The sequence below is a fragment of the Primulina huaijiensis genome, chromosome 7, assembly GCF_012295235.1.
Source record: "Primulina huaijiensis isolate GDHJ02 chromosome 7, ASM1229523v2, whole genome shotgun sequence".
Classification (NCBI taxonomy): domain Eukaryota; kingdom Viridiplantae; phylum Streptophyta; class Magnoliopsida; order Lamiales; family Gesneriaceae; genus Primulina; species Primulina huaijiensis.
In genome coordinates this window covers 10,392,588-10,409,398 of record NC_133312.1, presented here as the reverse complement: position 1 = coordinate 10,409,398, position 16,811 = coordinate 10,392,588, and positions in this window count along the sequence as shown.

The window sequence follows — 16,811 nt, the reverse complement described above, 5'->3', positions numbered from 1 at the left end:
AACAGTTTCTCTTAAAGATCGTATTGATAAAATTATTTTAGCTATTAATAAAATTAAACTAAATGTTCATATACAAGAACCAGAAACTAATATTGTTTCTATTGCTAGTTCTTCTATAAAATTCCCTCCAGATATTAAAGATTTTAAATTTAAATCTTCTGTTTCTGATTTAGAAAAATTATTAGAAGAAAAATTTAAAAATTTTAATTTAAATACTCTTAATGAAGAGATTGTTAATCATAATAATTTTTCTGATGAAGAAATTAATAAAATAAAATGGGCAGATAAACCTACCCAAACTAAATATTATAGACCTACTCCCATGAATGTTTTTGTTGAAGAACAAGAATATATTTTCTCTAATAGTTATAATGGAAAAGTATTTATAAATGGAATATTGATGGAGTTAGTGATAAACAAATTTATAATACCGCTCACAGAATGCTTATGTATAGTACTGTGTGTAAAACTTCAGGTAATACTGATAAAAATATTGCTAGAATTATTATAGCAGGATTTACTGGTCAACTTAAAGGTTGGTGGGATAATTATTTAAATATCCCAGAAAGATGATATTTTTAATTCAATAAAAGTTGAAGATAATATTGAATTAGAAAATGTAGTTTATTCATTAATAATGACAATGATTGAACATTTTACTGGTCAATTCACTGATAATAGTGAACAAATTCGTATTTTATTAAGCAATCTAAAATGTAAAACACTTATTGATTTTAAATGGTATAAAAATACTTTTTTATCTCGAATTTATGAGATACCAGACTGTAATAATAGTCTTTGGAAAGCCACTAAGGAAACATTTGGTAAAACAATGCCACGTATCAGATTCAATTTGTATTCCAAGCCTCAGATTTAAAATTAAAAAAAAAAGATAAACTTAAACTTACGAGAAAGAATTTCATTTTTTCATTTTCAATAGAAAGGAACGAGAGAGGTGAGAGAAAAGGGAGAAGAGGGTTTTCGAATTTTCTTTTCAATCTTGCGACTTATCGGTTTATCCAATCGACGAACCGACTTTTGTTCTGGGATCGTTGACACGAGATCTTCGATTTGAGGTATAAATTTTATATTTTTGGTGATGTTTGAAATTCGTCGATTTTTGGAATAAATCCAATAAATTGTTAAATCATACAGAAATTGAAGATTGTTGAATAGTGTATGATTTTAAAGAAGAAGAGATTATTATAGTGATGTTATTTTGAATTATTCTCAATTTATTATAATTAGAGAATTTTAATCATTGGATTGAGATTGAAGAATTGTTTGTCACTTGTTATTAATTATGATTATATATGTGATAGAATAGCCGACAAGAAACTAAGTTTTGAAGTCGGAATTGAATTATGTTATGATTTTGATTTAATATGAATTTTCGAAGTTTCAAAAGATATTTGAAACTTATATTGATGATTTTGAATTATGTTTTTAATTGAAATGAATATGTTATTGATGTAGATAGATTATTATACGGATATCTTCAAACTACATCGACTAGAACGAAGAATTGAGGTATGTTGCGACCGAGTAACATTCGAAAGATATCTGTATCATATGATATATGTTTGATTGATTTGATTCAGAATACATGTCTATATGCCTTATTTGTTGAGTTGCTGTGGCATACATGACATACACGTTGAGCTATGATCTTTGGATACCTATTATGATTGGATTTGGTTATGGGGTTTGTGAACACGATGCTATGTTTGGTATTATATGACCCTTAAAGCATAGTCATTTTTGGCCCCGATGATTTATTGAGATTGAGGATTTGATGGCGCTTTGTCGACGCTATCATACGAGTAACCCTGATTGAGGCCGGTGTGCCCGCTCGAGCATTGATTTGATAGCGATTCGATTGATTTTGATATATGCTCATTGGATGGGCATTTGACCTGATACCTCCACGACATACATGCATTGCATATCATATATCATTGTTTAGATATATGTGGTATATATTGTAGTTGCTTTAGACTGAGCTTAGCTCACTCCAAAGGGGGCTATTGTTGTCTTTGTATGTTGACAATGACAGGTACTCCAGGATATCAGGAGACCGGAGATGGTGCTTCTGGAGGGAGTCACAGTTTGAGTTGAGGTTTAGGGTCTATCCCAGTATATATGTTTATGTCTTTATATATATACAGGGGCATGTCCCGAGGATATGATTTTTTGTTTTATGAGTTGTTTTGATTATATGTGGGCAGATTTTATGATGTGAGATGAAATATTATTTTTAGTATTCAAATAACTTATTTTGGGCTCATTGTAAAGAAATTTTAAACCCGTTTTTCGCTGTAATTAATTAACCCTAATCAAATTACATTGTAATCACGATTAGGAGTTAAAGGCCCCACACAACATGGTATCATAGCATAGTTGGGAATGCTCGATTGAGTCTTGTGTACACGTAATAGGCACAAATGAATTGTGCGTATATGTGTTCATTATTTGTATTACTTGTTTCTATTTGATTTAGTTTGAGTAATTTATTGATGAGATTGATGATATGAGATGATAATGATGTGAAATTGATATTGATTTGTGATATTCATCTTACGATTTGTAAATGGATCCCACAAATGAAACTGCGAGTAGTAGTATTGAGAGGATGGTTAGACAATTCGAAGAAATGTCCATGGATCTGGTGATGGCTCGATTTCTTGATTTGAAACCACCGAGGTTCTTTGGTACCGAGAGTGCAGAAAGAGCAGAGGCCTAGTTGAAGGAGATCGAGCACTTGTTTAATATTGTTGAATATTCTAATCCTCGGAAAATGAAACTTGCTCTTTATCAATTGAAAGACCGAGCAAAATCTTGGTGGGAATCCGCTGAGATTGGACTGAAAGAGACCGATATTGAAGTCACATAGGATATCTTCAAGGCCCAATTTCTAGAGCAGTATTCTTCTCCTTCTTATCATACTGCTCAAGAGAATGAATTCAACAGTCTGCAGCAGGGAACGATGACTGTTGCAGAATATGATTCGAAGTTTTCTACTTTGTTGAAATATGCACCTCACGTAGCTTCGAATGCAAAAGCGAAATATAACAGATTTGTGAATGGATTGCATCCTGCTATTTATACTTTTGTCATTTCTTGTTTGCTTACCAGCTACGCAGAGGCAGTTGAACGAGCAAAGGCGGCGGAAGCTGGATTATGGTGAGGAGGTCCTGAGTACACTCCTACACCTCCAGTTACAGCTCAACAGCCTACTTTGCGTCCAAGAGGGAAGAAGTTTAAGAATACTTGTTCTGTTTCTTCATCTTCTTCGAGTTCAAGTGGATCCCAGAGAGGGAGTCCTGTGATCGCTCCTTATTGTAGCCATTGTGGAGGCAAACATACTATCGAGTAGTGTCGAGGTATGTTTGGTACTTGTTATCAGTGTGGACAGGAAGGTCATTTCTCTCGTGTATGTCCGAATAGGGGTACGACTTCGTCTCAACCCCAGCCAGGATTTAGAGGTGGCCCCAGTATTGTAGAACCCGAAAATCAAGTTACGTATAAGCCATGCATAATCGCTACTATTTAAATTAAAAATGATATTTTTATATGGAGTGTTAATTCATTTTAATAATTTTAAGTCATGATTATTTATTTTAAAGGTAGATGTTTAGTTTTACCTTGTCAGGATAAATACGCGAGGCCGGACCAGAGTTTGGAGATTTGAGATAAGATTAATAATAAGATTAATAATAAGAAAAATATTCCTAAATTTGATTTAAGTAAAATAATAATTTAATTTTAAAGAAAAAGAATGTTTTAGGATTTATTAAATTAATTGGAGCTAAATTATTAAATAATAAGTTCTTTTAGGTTCAATATTTAATTAAAGCTTAAATTAAAATATGTAAATAAATGGGGATAAATTAATTTAGGTATAATATATTCAAGAAATTAAACATAGTATTCAAATACTTAAATTTGAAACCATGCAATCCCATGCGACGTTCTATTCTAAATTGTTAATTTACTAAAATATATAATGAGTGTGTTAAACTTTAAGTAATTAAAATACAAGAATTAAAACACTACTATACCATGCAAGAATTAGTGACAACTTTCGGTCAAATACTAGACAAATTCAAATGGTTAGTAATTCCCCAATTAAGGCACTTCTAAATGGACATCAAGGTGAATTCATTCCCTCATTTTAATTCTTTAATTAGTAATAAAATTCAAACACAATAATACACCTTAATTCTTCCTCAATTCAATGTGCTAGCAAATAAAAGAGAACATACAACAAAAGTGAGAAAAAGAATCGGCAGCAAGGAGATTAAGGAAACAATTCAAATCCATTCCACTCCTTCACTTGTAACCTCCCACCTTAATGCATATTATTACACCTTTAACACCTCCTATAACACTCATCTTCATTGTCTAGCAAACCCATACTCTCCCCTTCGAAAAACAGCAGAAAAACAGCAGCTTAGAACCGAGACTCAGCAGCAGAAATAAGAGGAGAAAACCAACTCCGATTCCGCCGCTCGTATTCGTCGTATTGATTTGTTTTTGGTCAAAACAAATTCCAGGCATGTATATATGGTTTCTTTTCTCTTCAATAAAGTCCTATAGATATTTTAAAACATTGCATGCTCAGGATTTATGTGGCAAAACGAAAATTTGACAGCAAGGGTTCAAAAATCTGTACAAGCTTATCGGCCCTATGCTATGTGCTTTAGGGTTGGTTTGTTTTGTTGCTTACAGGGAGTTGCTCGATTCCAGGCACTCAAGGCTGTATTTAGGCATGAATTAGAGTGTGTTAGTATGTTGTTGGTTCATTGGTTTAAGTCCATACATTTCAAACAAGAGCAGGACAGCAACTATTTTTCCATTAGCTGCAGGATTGAGTAACAATTTTTGTCATTGAGTGTTTAAGGTGTGTGTTTGAATCTTGGATGTCCTAGGAATGGTAGCCATGGTTGGAACCCTACCTTAACATTTCAAGGGCGTGACAAAATCATCCCTTCAAGGATTTGTTCACTGATCCATCAAAATTTCACCAAAACAACACAAGTGCATTTCGGTTTTCTTCATTTTCTGTGAGTGTACACTTTCGGTGATTGGGTGTTGTTTGGATTATGGTTGGCTTCCAGCCCATAGCCATGGTTCATACAACACTTCATCATGTCTATATCGAGCCAAGGTTAATCAAATGGCCCTTGGAACGAGACAAGACAGTAAAATATTTCAATACAACACACTACACAACAAGTGGTGCTCTCGGCTGGTATGCTGTGGTTGTCCTAGGTGGTTGCTTGGGTTGTGGTTGACTTTTAGCCCTTAGCCATGGTCCAATCCATGCCTTAGGATGTTGGTAAGAGTCTTGGGTCAGTGGTTCAAGCCAATGGTCATTAAATTTCAGAGTTTACACCACAAACACACAAGCTGCTACTGCAGTATTTTGACAGCAACTTTCAGTTTTGGTTTTGGTGCTTGTTTGAGTTCTTGGTTGGCTTTTAGCCTATGGCCATGGACTGGACAATACCTTAATGAGTTAGAAAAGTCATGTTTTGGCCGTTTGTGATTCGGTTGAGTTTAGAGGTCGTACGAGAATTTACGGTGCAATGTGCCAAAATGACTCTCGAAAGAGTGTTATGCTTTTGGATTCCATTCACCAATTTTCGTGTACAGCTATCATCATGAATATTTTTCAGTATGTTAGGAGTATTTTTAATCATGGTTAAACGTCGGTTTAATGTTGGTTCGGGTTGGTACGAAGTCATGCTTAGAATTAGGTTGCAGTAAGCCTGGGAGCTATCCAACTCATTTGGTAAAAATAAGGTTATAATTATATTACGTGCATAAAAATATAAAATGTTTATTTTTGAGATATATGCGATATGTCTTGTGGCCAACTTATGTTATGGGTTTGGAAGTCGGTATGCGCAACCGAGGACCTCTCCACCCGGTGACTTACGATAGGTTTACGATTATGTATGGGTACGGATATCCAGTCCAAGGGCTGTGGTGATCTCTACCGCCCAGTATACTGTGGTTTAGTCTGATCAGGCGCTCACGTTATGTTATGGGCCACTTGCTTAGAAACATTATCTCTATCAGAAAATTATGATATGATATGACAGAGCTCTAATGCGCAAAGCTTTTACGTATGATTTTCATATATGCACGTAGTTATAATTATTCATGATACGACTTTCACTGTATGCTTTACGATACCATATTTTTACGTTGCATATGATTTTATGATATATTTATTTGTTATTCACGATATATACATGTTGAGTCTTTAGAATCACTAGACTTGATTGTTTTAGGTATTGATGAGGTCGAGACTACGGACGGAGACCAGTGAGTTATCTTGGGGCAGCAGTAGTAAATCCGAGGACCTCATGTTTATGTTTATTCACCTTGTTACTTTCAAACTCAGTTTTAATATGTTGGATTATTTTTAAGTTGTTGTGTTAAAACAATATTTACTTCCGCTGTTATTTTAAGGTCAAATTATTTACATGTTTATTTTATAATTGAAGCAAGAAAATTATTTATTTAGAAAATTTTTAATAATTCCGCTAAAATATGAATACGAAATACGGGCCTTTACAAGTATGATGAGACTTGCTGTTCATGTTCCCTCTTTCCAGCGGTTGAATGTTCCACGATATCAAGGACCGGGTGGTCAGACTGCTCAAGTCCCTCCTCAAGTGAGAGTGTATGCTATGACAGAGGATCAAGCTAAGGAAACTCCTGGTGGTGTGATTGCAGGTATTTGCATGCTTTGCGATTATCCTGCATGTGTTTTATTTGATACAGGAGCATCCCACTCATTCATATCTCATGCATTTGTTGCATCCCATGATATTATGTGTACCCCATTGTATGACACTTTGTTGATAACCACGCCAGCAGGAAATTTTATTCTGTCTGAGCAAGTTGTGCATAACTGTGTATTGATATACGAGGATAATGTGATGTTTCTGAATTTGATTGTCCTCCAATTGCACGACTTTGATTGTATTGTCGGCATGGATATCTTGACGACAAATCGAGCTACTGTCGATTGTTTTCATGGAGTGGTTCGATTTCGACCTGTTGATAGACCCAAATTGAATTTTGATGGCAAAGATTCCTAAGCTAAAATTCCTTTGGTATCCTCTTTGGAAATGTATCGACTTTTAACTAGCGGAGATGAGGGTTATCTCATCTACGTTGTTGATGTCTCGAAAAAAGAGCCATCTTTATCTGATATTCCTGTTGCGAAAGATTTCCCGGATGTATTTCCCGATGAGATTTCTGATTTTCCTCCTCGTCGAGAAATTGAATTTAGTATTGATATTATGCCGGGACTGCGCCTATTTCTAAAGCTCTTTATCGCATGGCACCTTTAGAATTGAAAGAACAATTACATGATCTTCTCGATAAGGGATATATTCGACCGATTGTATCACCTTGGAGAGCTCTGGTTTTATTTGTTCGAAAGAAAGACGGTACGATGCGAGTGTGTATCTATTATTGGCAATTGAATCGGGCTACTGTGAAAAACAAGTATCCACTTCCTCGTATTGATAACTTATTTTATCAGCTTCAGGGTACTTCTGTTTACTCTAAGATTGATCTTCGTTCTGGTTATCATCAAGTACGAGTTCGAGAAGAAGATGTGCCTAAAACTGTTTTTCGTGCCATGTATGGCCATTATGATTTTTTGGTTACGCCTTTCGGCCTCACGAATGCTCCTGCTGTATTTATGGATCTAATGAATCGTGTCTTTCGAGATTATCTTGACCAATTCATTATCGTCTTTATCGATGATATTCTTGTCTATTCGAAATCGAAAAAGAAGCATGCTGAACAACTGAGACTGGTACTTCAAACTCTTTGTAATGGCCATTTATATGCTAAATTATCCAAATGCGAATTCTGGATGGACAGAGTAGTATTTTTGGGCCATGTCATTTCGAGACATGGCATATCTGTTGATCCTGCTAAGGTTGAAGCTGTATTGAATTGGCCGAGACCTACAAATGTTCATAAAATCCGTAGCTTCATGGGTTTAGCTGGTTATTATCGTCGTTTTATTGAAGGATTTTCGAAAATAGCTAAACCTATTACTCAACTGACAAAGAAGAATCAGCGATTCATTTGATCAGATAAATGTGAAGCTAGTTTTCTTAAATTGAAGACGAGATTAACCACAGCACCTGTGCTTACTATTCGCTCAGGTACCAGAGGATTTTTAGTGTGTACAGATGCGTCTGGTAAAAGTTTGGGTTGTGTTCTGATGCAACATAGCAAAGTGGTTGCTTATGCGTCTCGTCAATTGACATCTCATGAAACTCGTTACCCTATTCATGATCTGGAATTGGCTGTCATTGTGTTTGCTTTGAAGAATTGGAGACATTACTTGTGTGGAGAAAAGTTTGTTATCTATTCAGACCATAAGAGTTTGAAGTATCTCTTTTCTCAATCTGATTTGAATATGAGGCAACGTATGTAGATAGATCTCCTGAAAGATTTTGATTGTGAGGTTCAATATCACGCTGGATCAGTGAATATTACTGCGGATGCCATTAGTCGTAAGGTTCATGAGTCGGTTTTAGCTTCTGTCAATGTCGCCAAAGTACACGAGGATATATGTACTTCTAGTTGGACTTTTCACTCAAATTGGAATTCTGTCACTGTCTCATCATTGCAAATTGAGCCGAACTTGATATCTAAAATACGAAAGGCCCAACGAAGCGATGCTCAGATTCAGAAGTCTAAATAACTTGTATTTGCAGGACATCAGTCCGGATTTCAGATTTCTTCTTATGGTTCTTTACGACTTAATGGTCGGCTGGTAGTTCCTAATAATTCTGATTTGAAATATACCTTTCTTTGTGAAACACATTGTAACAAATACAGTATTCACCTTGGAGGCCGAAAGATGTATTTGACATTGTGTGAGGCCCGGGGCTGAAGAGGGCGGGGGGTGATCACCGGTGCCATGAGGTTGCACGGACAATGAGCGGCTCCTGGCGGGCTTCTAGGCGGAGGGAACATGAATGAACCGATCTTATACCGGAAGGAGCGAGATTCCGAAACTGTTCAATGTAATGGACTATACAGTTGAAGAGAGCTTAAAAGATTTGATATGTACTATTCATACCAATAAGATGCATTTTCTTTTCAGTCGTTCATCACATAAAAACTCCAAAGTTAAGCGTGCTTGACTTGGAGCAATTTTGGGATGGGTGATCTCCTGAGAAGTTTCCTAGGGTGCGTGTGAGTGAGGACATAAGCACGCTGAAAAGACTCGTATTGGTACAGTGAAGACAGTCGTCGAATCTGAGACGTTTCACATTGAGACCTCAATTCTGGTAGAGACGTATGAAGAAAGACATTGCTGAATTTATTTTGAAACGTCTTGTATTCCAGCAAGTGAAAGCCGAGAGAATGAAATCTGGAGGATTACTCCATAGTCTTGAAATCCCAGAATGGAATTGGGACCATATTGCTATGGACTTTGTGACTCATTTACCTCATTCGCCCAAGAGCTGTGATGCTATTTGGGTTATTATTGATCGGCTTTCGAAATCTGCATACTTTATTTAGTATGAGCGGACTTATCCTTATAAGAGAATGACCCGTTTATACATAGAGAATATTGTGAGACTGCACGGTGTGCCAGTCTCGATTGTATCAGATCGTGATCCCAGATTTGCGTCTAAATTCTGGGGTAGTATTCAAGAAGCGATGGGTACACGTTTGGCGATGAGTACTACTTATCATCCTCAAACTGATGGCCAGACTGAGCGTACAATTCAAACATTAGAAGATATGTTACGTGCGATTGTGATGTATTTCAGAATGGGATGGCAAGATGCCTTACCCTTGGTGGAATTTTCTTATAATAATAGCTTTCAAACGAGTATTGATATGGCATCGTTTGAATCTTTATAGGGGAGACAATGTAGGTCACTGTTATTCTGGGATGAAATTGTTGAAAGACAAATGACTGGACCTGAAATGATACAGGAAATGAATGATAATGTTCAGTTGATTCGACAGCGAATGAAAGCTGCTTAGGATAGTCAAACTAATTATGCGAACAAACGAAGACGGCCCTTAGAATTCCAAAAAGGTGATAAAGTGTTTTTGAAAATATCTCCCTTTAGAGACACTGTTCGATTTGGCATGCGAGAGAAAATATCTGCTCGATATGTTGGTCCATATGAGATCCTTGATCGAGTTGGGGATCTTGCGTATTGATTGGCATTGCCACCAGCTTTATCTGTCATTCATTATGTATTTCATGTTTCTATGTTGAGAAAGTATGAATCAGATCCATCACATGTACTTGCATTTGATGATGTTGAACTTAATCATTCTCTTTCTTATGTTGAACAACCTGTTTGCATTATGGATCGGAAAGAGAAAGTATTGCGTAATAAATCGATTCCGCTAGTTCGAGTGCAATGGACACGACATGGTGTGGAGGAGTCAACATGGAAATTGGAAAACAAGATGCGAAAATCATATCCGCACTTGTTTGATTCTATTCCACCTGTTTCATTGTATTCAATGTATAGTAATCAATTTACTGATTTTAGTTTTGATATGTACTATAACTGGTGACATAGTATATGTTTGCCAATGTTATGTATATAAAGATGTTTGAGATTTCGACGACGAAATCTTTTAAGTGGGGGAGAAATGTAAGACCCCGAGAATAAACAATAGTTCAATAACTTTTAAAATAGTTTTGATTGCATTTTTGTAAATAAGTTGAAAATTATTCAATTTATTTTGATGGTATTTTTGTAAATAAGTTGAAAAATAATGAATTAATTAGAAGGACAAAATAGTAATTAGTTATTGCTTTTAGCATAATTGTCTGAGTATTAGTCCACATGAAATGAGACCAAGTTCATTGGAAAGCTAATACATAGTGCTAAAACTTTCTTGTTTTGAGTTTTAGAAAATTTGATCGTTTGACTGATCCAAAAGGATATACCGATGTTAAATAGTATATATTATATTTTAATAATATAATATAATATTAAAATAAAAAAATAAAAAAAAGTTAAACTTAAACTTAAACTTACGTGAAAGAATTTCATTCTTTCATTTTCAACAGAGAAAAACGAGAGAGGTGAGAGAAAAGGGAGAAGAGGGTTTTCGAATTTTCTTTTCGATCTTGCGACTTATCGGTTTATCCAATCGACGAACCGACTTCAGTTCTGGAATCATTGACACGAAATCTTCGATTTGAGGTATAAATTTTATATTTTTGGTGAAGTTTGAAATTCGTCGATTTTTGGAATAAATTCAATAAATTGTTAAATCATACAGAAATTGAAGATTGTTGAATAGTGTATGATTTTAACGAAGAAGAAATGATTATAGTGATGTTATTTTGAATTATTCTCAATTTATTATAATTAGGAATTTTAATCATTAGATTGAGATTGAAGAATTGTTTGTTAGTTGTTATTAATTCTGATTATATATGTGGTAGAATAGCCGACAAAAAACTAAGTTTTGAAGTCGGAATTAAATTATTTTATGATTTTGATTTAATATTAATTTTCGAAGTTTCAAAAGATATTTGAAACTTATATTGATGATTTTTGAAACGTCAGCCCTTTTTATTGCTTAAGAAGTAATAGGAAATTTTTTTAAAAAAAACACTCGATTTTTCCGGCCATGTACCTTTCCCATATGAAAATATTTGTATAAAATATTTTACCTTTTTAAAATTAAACGTAATCCATCTAGCATTTTGAAAATCAAGTGCAATAGTCATAAAATGAAATCGTCAGTTGTTTTACCAAACCTAAAAAGCACTAAGTTTGAAAAGTATAGCACATATTAAACCTCTCAAAAATCTCTCAAAAGCATAAATAAATAGTCTTAAAATCTTTAATCATAAATCATGATTCATAAATCGTAAGTGCGGGAATAAGTAGAAGCGCTGGTCCTCGGGTTGTGTGCGCCATCAGTCCATCCAATCACCCATCAAGACCTCCCTCAACCTCACCTGCATCCATCACATTTAGTGAGTCTAAAGATTCAACACACCATAATCTATATTACAAATAATACGTATAAATTTACATGCAACAGTGAAAAATACTTGTGCTTAAAATATCTTTTTTCATTAAGATGCATAAACTTTAACATGGACATTTTCATAAACGTTTTCATGATGCATAACTTAAACCTTAGCCTTTTTCCTTTCCCTCAAAACATATCATAAAACCTTTTATCATGATTATAAACATTTTTCCTTTTTTTTTCCTTTTCTTTTTCCTTTGTTGAATTCAGATCGTTAATTGTGACTTTCCTCAACATGACTTGAACAAGAAAAATCGATGGATCCATCTACATGAAACCACAGTACTGGGCGGCGGGGGACACCAGCAACACTCTCACCGGTCAATTGGGCCCTGTCCTATCCTCTTTCGAATAGAAATACGATCGTCAAGGTTCCCTCTGGGGCCTTTTCCCATAAATGGGCTCCCTCTGGGGCCTTTTCCGCTCACGATATCCCCATTCTTACCGTTACCACATATTCGAAATGATGCTACGATCGTCGGGCTCTCACTGGGACCGTCACCCTCATGACACCTCCAACATTATCGAATTAGTCACAATTACTTCACTTCCTTCAACGTTTACATTCTCATCACTTTATAAAATCATGCATAACATAACATTTTTTTTTGTTTTTGAAACCAAGCATGCAACATGTCTTTTAAATGTATTCTTTAATTCATAAAAATCCCATAGACATTTAAAATCATAATTTAATCATGAACATTTCATAAACGTTTAAAAATAATCAAAATATCATAAAAACAGCATTTAGAGCACTGCCATGACGTTTACTAATTTTTGGTGTTTTAAGATCGTTTTACCCCTGGACTTGACATTTTACGTTTTTGACTTTTTCTTTGAGTTCTTGACTCTAACATGTTCCAAATAATTATTTAAGCCTAAAATAATTTTTCCATAATTTTATTTAGCTTAAATATTAGACTTTTTCATTTATCTTTAATTAATTGTTTTGACGGTGTTTTAATCCCGAAAAATCCCAAACTTTAATATAAAATTCCTAAATTCAAAATTTAGTCTTTTATATTATTTTAGCCCTTACGAACCACGACTTGACCCCCGTTAGCCGTTTCTCAATTTTTTCATTAGTTAAAACTCTAAATTGACACCTAAACTTCGACCCCGAGCCAACTTTCGATTTTCACGAGTTACTCCCGAGCCACGTTGATCCAAGACTTTACCCACATCCTAAAGTACCCTGCTGGACCCTAAGTTCACCAAGGACCCTTCCGAAAACCCAAAAACGTGAACCCCCTAATGAACCCTATGTTGGCTGAGAGTTTGGTTTGCATGGACTCTACGTGTGTGGACTTGTGAACCTAGCCGGCGCTCCAGACCCTGAACCACCCTCTAGAACACCTACCTAGGACCCTAAGGACTCATCCTAGCCCAGCTCCTGAGCCCTGGACCGAGCCCTTCCACCCCTGCAATCCGTGCGAAGCCTGCACCAATCTGTGCAGCTTCTCGGGTAGGAGTCCTTGATTGCAAGGACTCCGCCCAGCCCTTCTAATCCGAGTCCTAGCTTGGCTAGGACTCTCCCCTTGACACAACCAGACCCTAGGCCAGCCCTGAACCCAAGCCCAAACCAGCCCTCTGCTTAGAACATGAAAGCCGAAACCCCCCCAGGACTCATGACAGAAAAAAAACGAATTATGTGCATAACTTGGCGTGCAGCGAATTGTGTGAGTTTGGGACCTTTTAAAATCGTGAAACAACGTCTCTTGATCATAACCTAACATCATGGCAGCCTCTTTCAACATAAAACATGAATTTAAACCATAGAATCATGAGTTCCCCTCTTGTGCATGCCATAAATCCGAAAATACAGAAAATATGTTCATGATCTTCATGCAAACCATATTTAAAACAATATTATGATATGATGGATGAGAAAAAGAGATGTATGGCGTGCTTTTGCGTTTTATACGCACGAAACAACGTTGGCGACGAAGAACGGAGTGAAATCTTGGCTAGCTTTTCCTTAATTCCTTCAACAATCCCTTCAATATATTGTGTGTGTAGTGCCGTGTGTGTTGTGTGTCTTGAGAGAGAGTTTTCTGAATTTTGAAAGGTGTGATCGTGTGTGGCCGTGACTTGTATAGGGTTTTGGGTGGAGATTTGTACATTATATAGTAAATAAAGTTATTAACTCAAGCTTAGGCCTATTAGGCCAAGTTTAGGCCCATTAGTGCTTGTTTAGGATTTAAATAAAATATTATCATAGCTTTGATTAAATAAATTTGTGAATTAAATAGCCGGGTTGCCAAAAAGCTCGCATTTTTGTTGAAAAACCAACACCAATAAAATTTACGTTCCGGCGTATAAAATCACCTCAAAACCCCTATTTTTTCAAAAATATGAATATCCACCAACCATAATTTAAATAATTAAAAATAATTATTTAATAAAAACATTTTACATTTTTCAGCCCTTGGTCCTCGTTCCTCGATCGTCACTTGAATATTCCTTAAAAATACAATTTTATGCATGATGATAATAAAATCATATTTAACATGTAAACATGTATGTCACATAATTAAATAGCAATTAAAATCAGTTAATTACTCATTTTTCATATTTCCTAGATTTGCATGCAGTTGGATTACGTCGTCCTAATTTTGGACCTTACAATTCCTCCCTCCCTTAAATAAAATTTCGTCCTCGAAATTAGAACTTACCGAATAGATCAGGATAGCGACTCTTCAAGTCCCTCTCGGTTTCCCAAGTAGCTTCCTCTTCCGAGTGATTCAGCCACTTGACCTTGACCATTGGAATGACTTTGTTTCGCAATCTTCTTTCTTGCCTTGCTAAGATCTGAACGGGTCTTTTTCATATGTCATATTTAGAGTTAATTGAAGAGGTTCATAATTAAGCACATGTGACGGATTCGACATGTACTTCCACAACATTGAAATGTGGAATACATTGTGAACTCCTTCAAGCGCTGGTGGCAATGCCACTCTATAAGCTAGTGTACCAATCCTCTCAAAAATCTCAAACGGACCAATAAATCTTGGGCTTAGCTTCCCTTTTTTGCCGAAGCTCATAACACCCTTCATGGGTGCTATTTTCACAAATACATGATCTCCCACTGCAAACTCTAAGTCCCTCCGTAGTTTGTCTGCATAACTCTTTTGTCGTCTTTGCGTCGTCTTCATTCTATTGCGGATTTTGACTATAAGCTCGGTAGTCTCTTCCATCACGTCCGGACCAATTTCTCTTCTTTCCCCTACTTCGTCCCAATGTATAGGAGATCTACATTTACTTCCATAAAGTGCCTCAAAAGGAGCCATCCCGATTGATGATTGATAGATATTATTGTAGGTGAACTCCACTAGAGGTAATTTTGGTTCCTAACTGCCTTGGAAATCAATAACACATGTTCGAAGTAGATCTTCCAAAATCTGTATAACTCTTTCTGACTGTCCATCGGTTTGAGGATTAAATGCTGTACTGAATAATAACTTGGTCCCCATCGCTGCATGTAGGCTTTTCCAGAAATATTACGTGAATCTCGGATCTATGTCAAAAACAATGGATACAGGAATCCCATGCAGACGAACTATCTCTCGAATATACAAGTCGGCGTACTGAATCATGGTGAAAGTCGTCTTGATAGGTAGAAAATGCGCTGATTTAGTAAGACGATCAACTATCACCCATATAGCGTTTAATCCCTTAACTGTCTTTGGCAATCCCACAACAAAGTCCATGGTGACATTTTCCCATTTCCACTCGGGAATAGGGAATGGCTTCAATTTCTCCGCTGGTCTCTGATGCTCGGCTTTAACTTGCTGGCAAGTCAAACACTCGAATACAAACTTCAGAATGTCTCTCTTCATGCCTGGCCACCAATATAGCAACTACAAATCTTTGTACATTTTCGTGCTACCCAGGTGAATGGAATAAGGTGTGTCATGAGCTTCTTTCATAATAAGGTCTCTCAAAGAATCGTCACTAGGAACCCATAGCCGATCTCGATATCGAACTATACCATCCACCTCTGAATATAATTTTCGGCCCTCGGATTCATCTCTAGCCCTCTATTTTTCCAAATGCTCATCAGTGGACTGCCCGTCACGGATTTTATCTCTCAAAGTCGACTGTACTGATAATGTGGCAAGATTAGGGGCCTCGCCCCTAGCATACAATATAAGCTCAAACCGTTGTATCTCGGACTGCAACGGTCTTTGGAGGGATAGGTGAGTGATAACTGCTGCTTTTCTACTCAATGCGTCTGCCACTACATTAGCCTTTCCCGGATGGTAGGTAATGTCACAATTATAATCCTTTACTAACTCAAGCCAGCTGCGCTGTCTCATATTCAGCTCCTTTTGGGTGAAGAAGTAGTTCAAACTTTTATGGTCGGTGAATATCTTGCACTGCTCTCCATAAAGGTAGTGTCTCCAAATTTTTAGTGCAAAAACTACTGCTGCAAGCTCAAGATCATGAGTGGGGTAGTTTTTCTCGTGAATTTTCAACTGTCTCGACGCATAAGCTATAACTCGGTCATTTTGCATCAGAACTGCGCCCAATCCAAGTTTAGATGCGTCGGTATAAAGACCAAACTCCCCTTGCCCCGATGGCATAGATAACATTGGTGCTGAAATCAAGGCTTGCTTTAACTTGTCAAATCTGTCTTGACACTCGGATCCCCAAATAAACTTTGCATACTTCTTAGTCAAGGATGTCAATGGTACTGCCATGGATGAGAATCCCTTGATGAATTT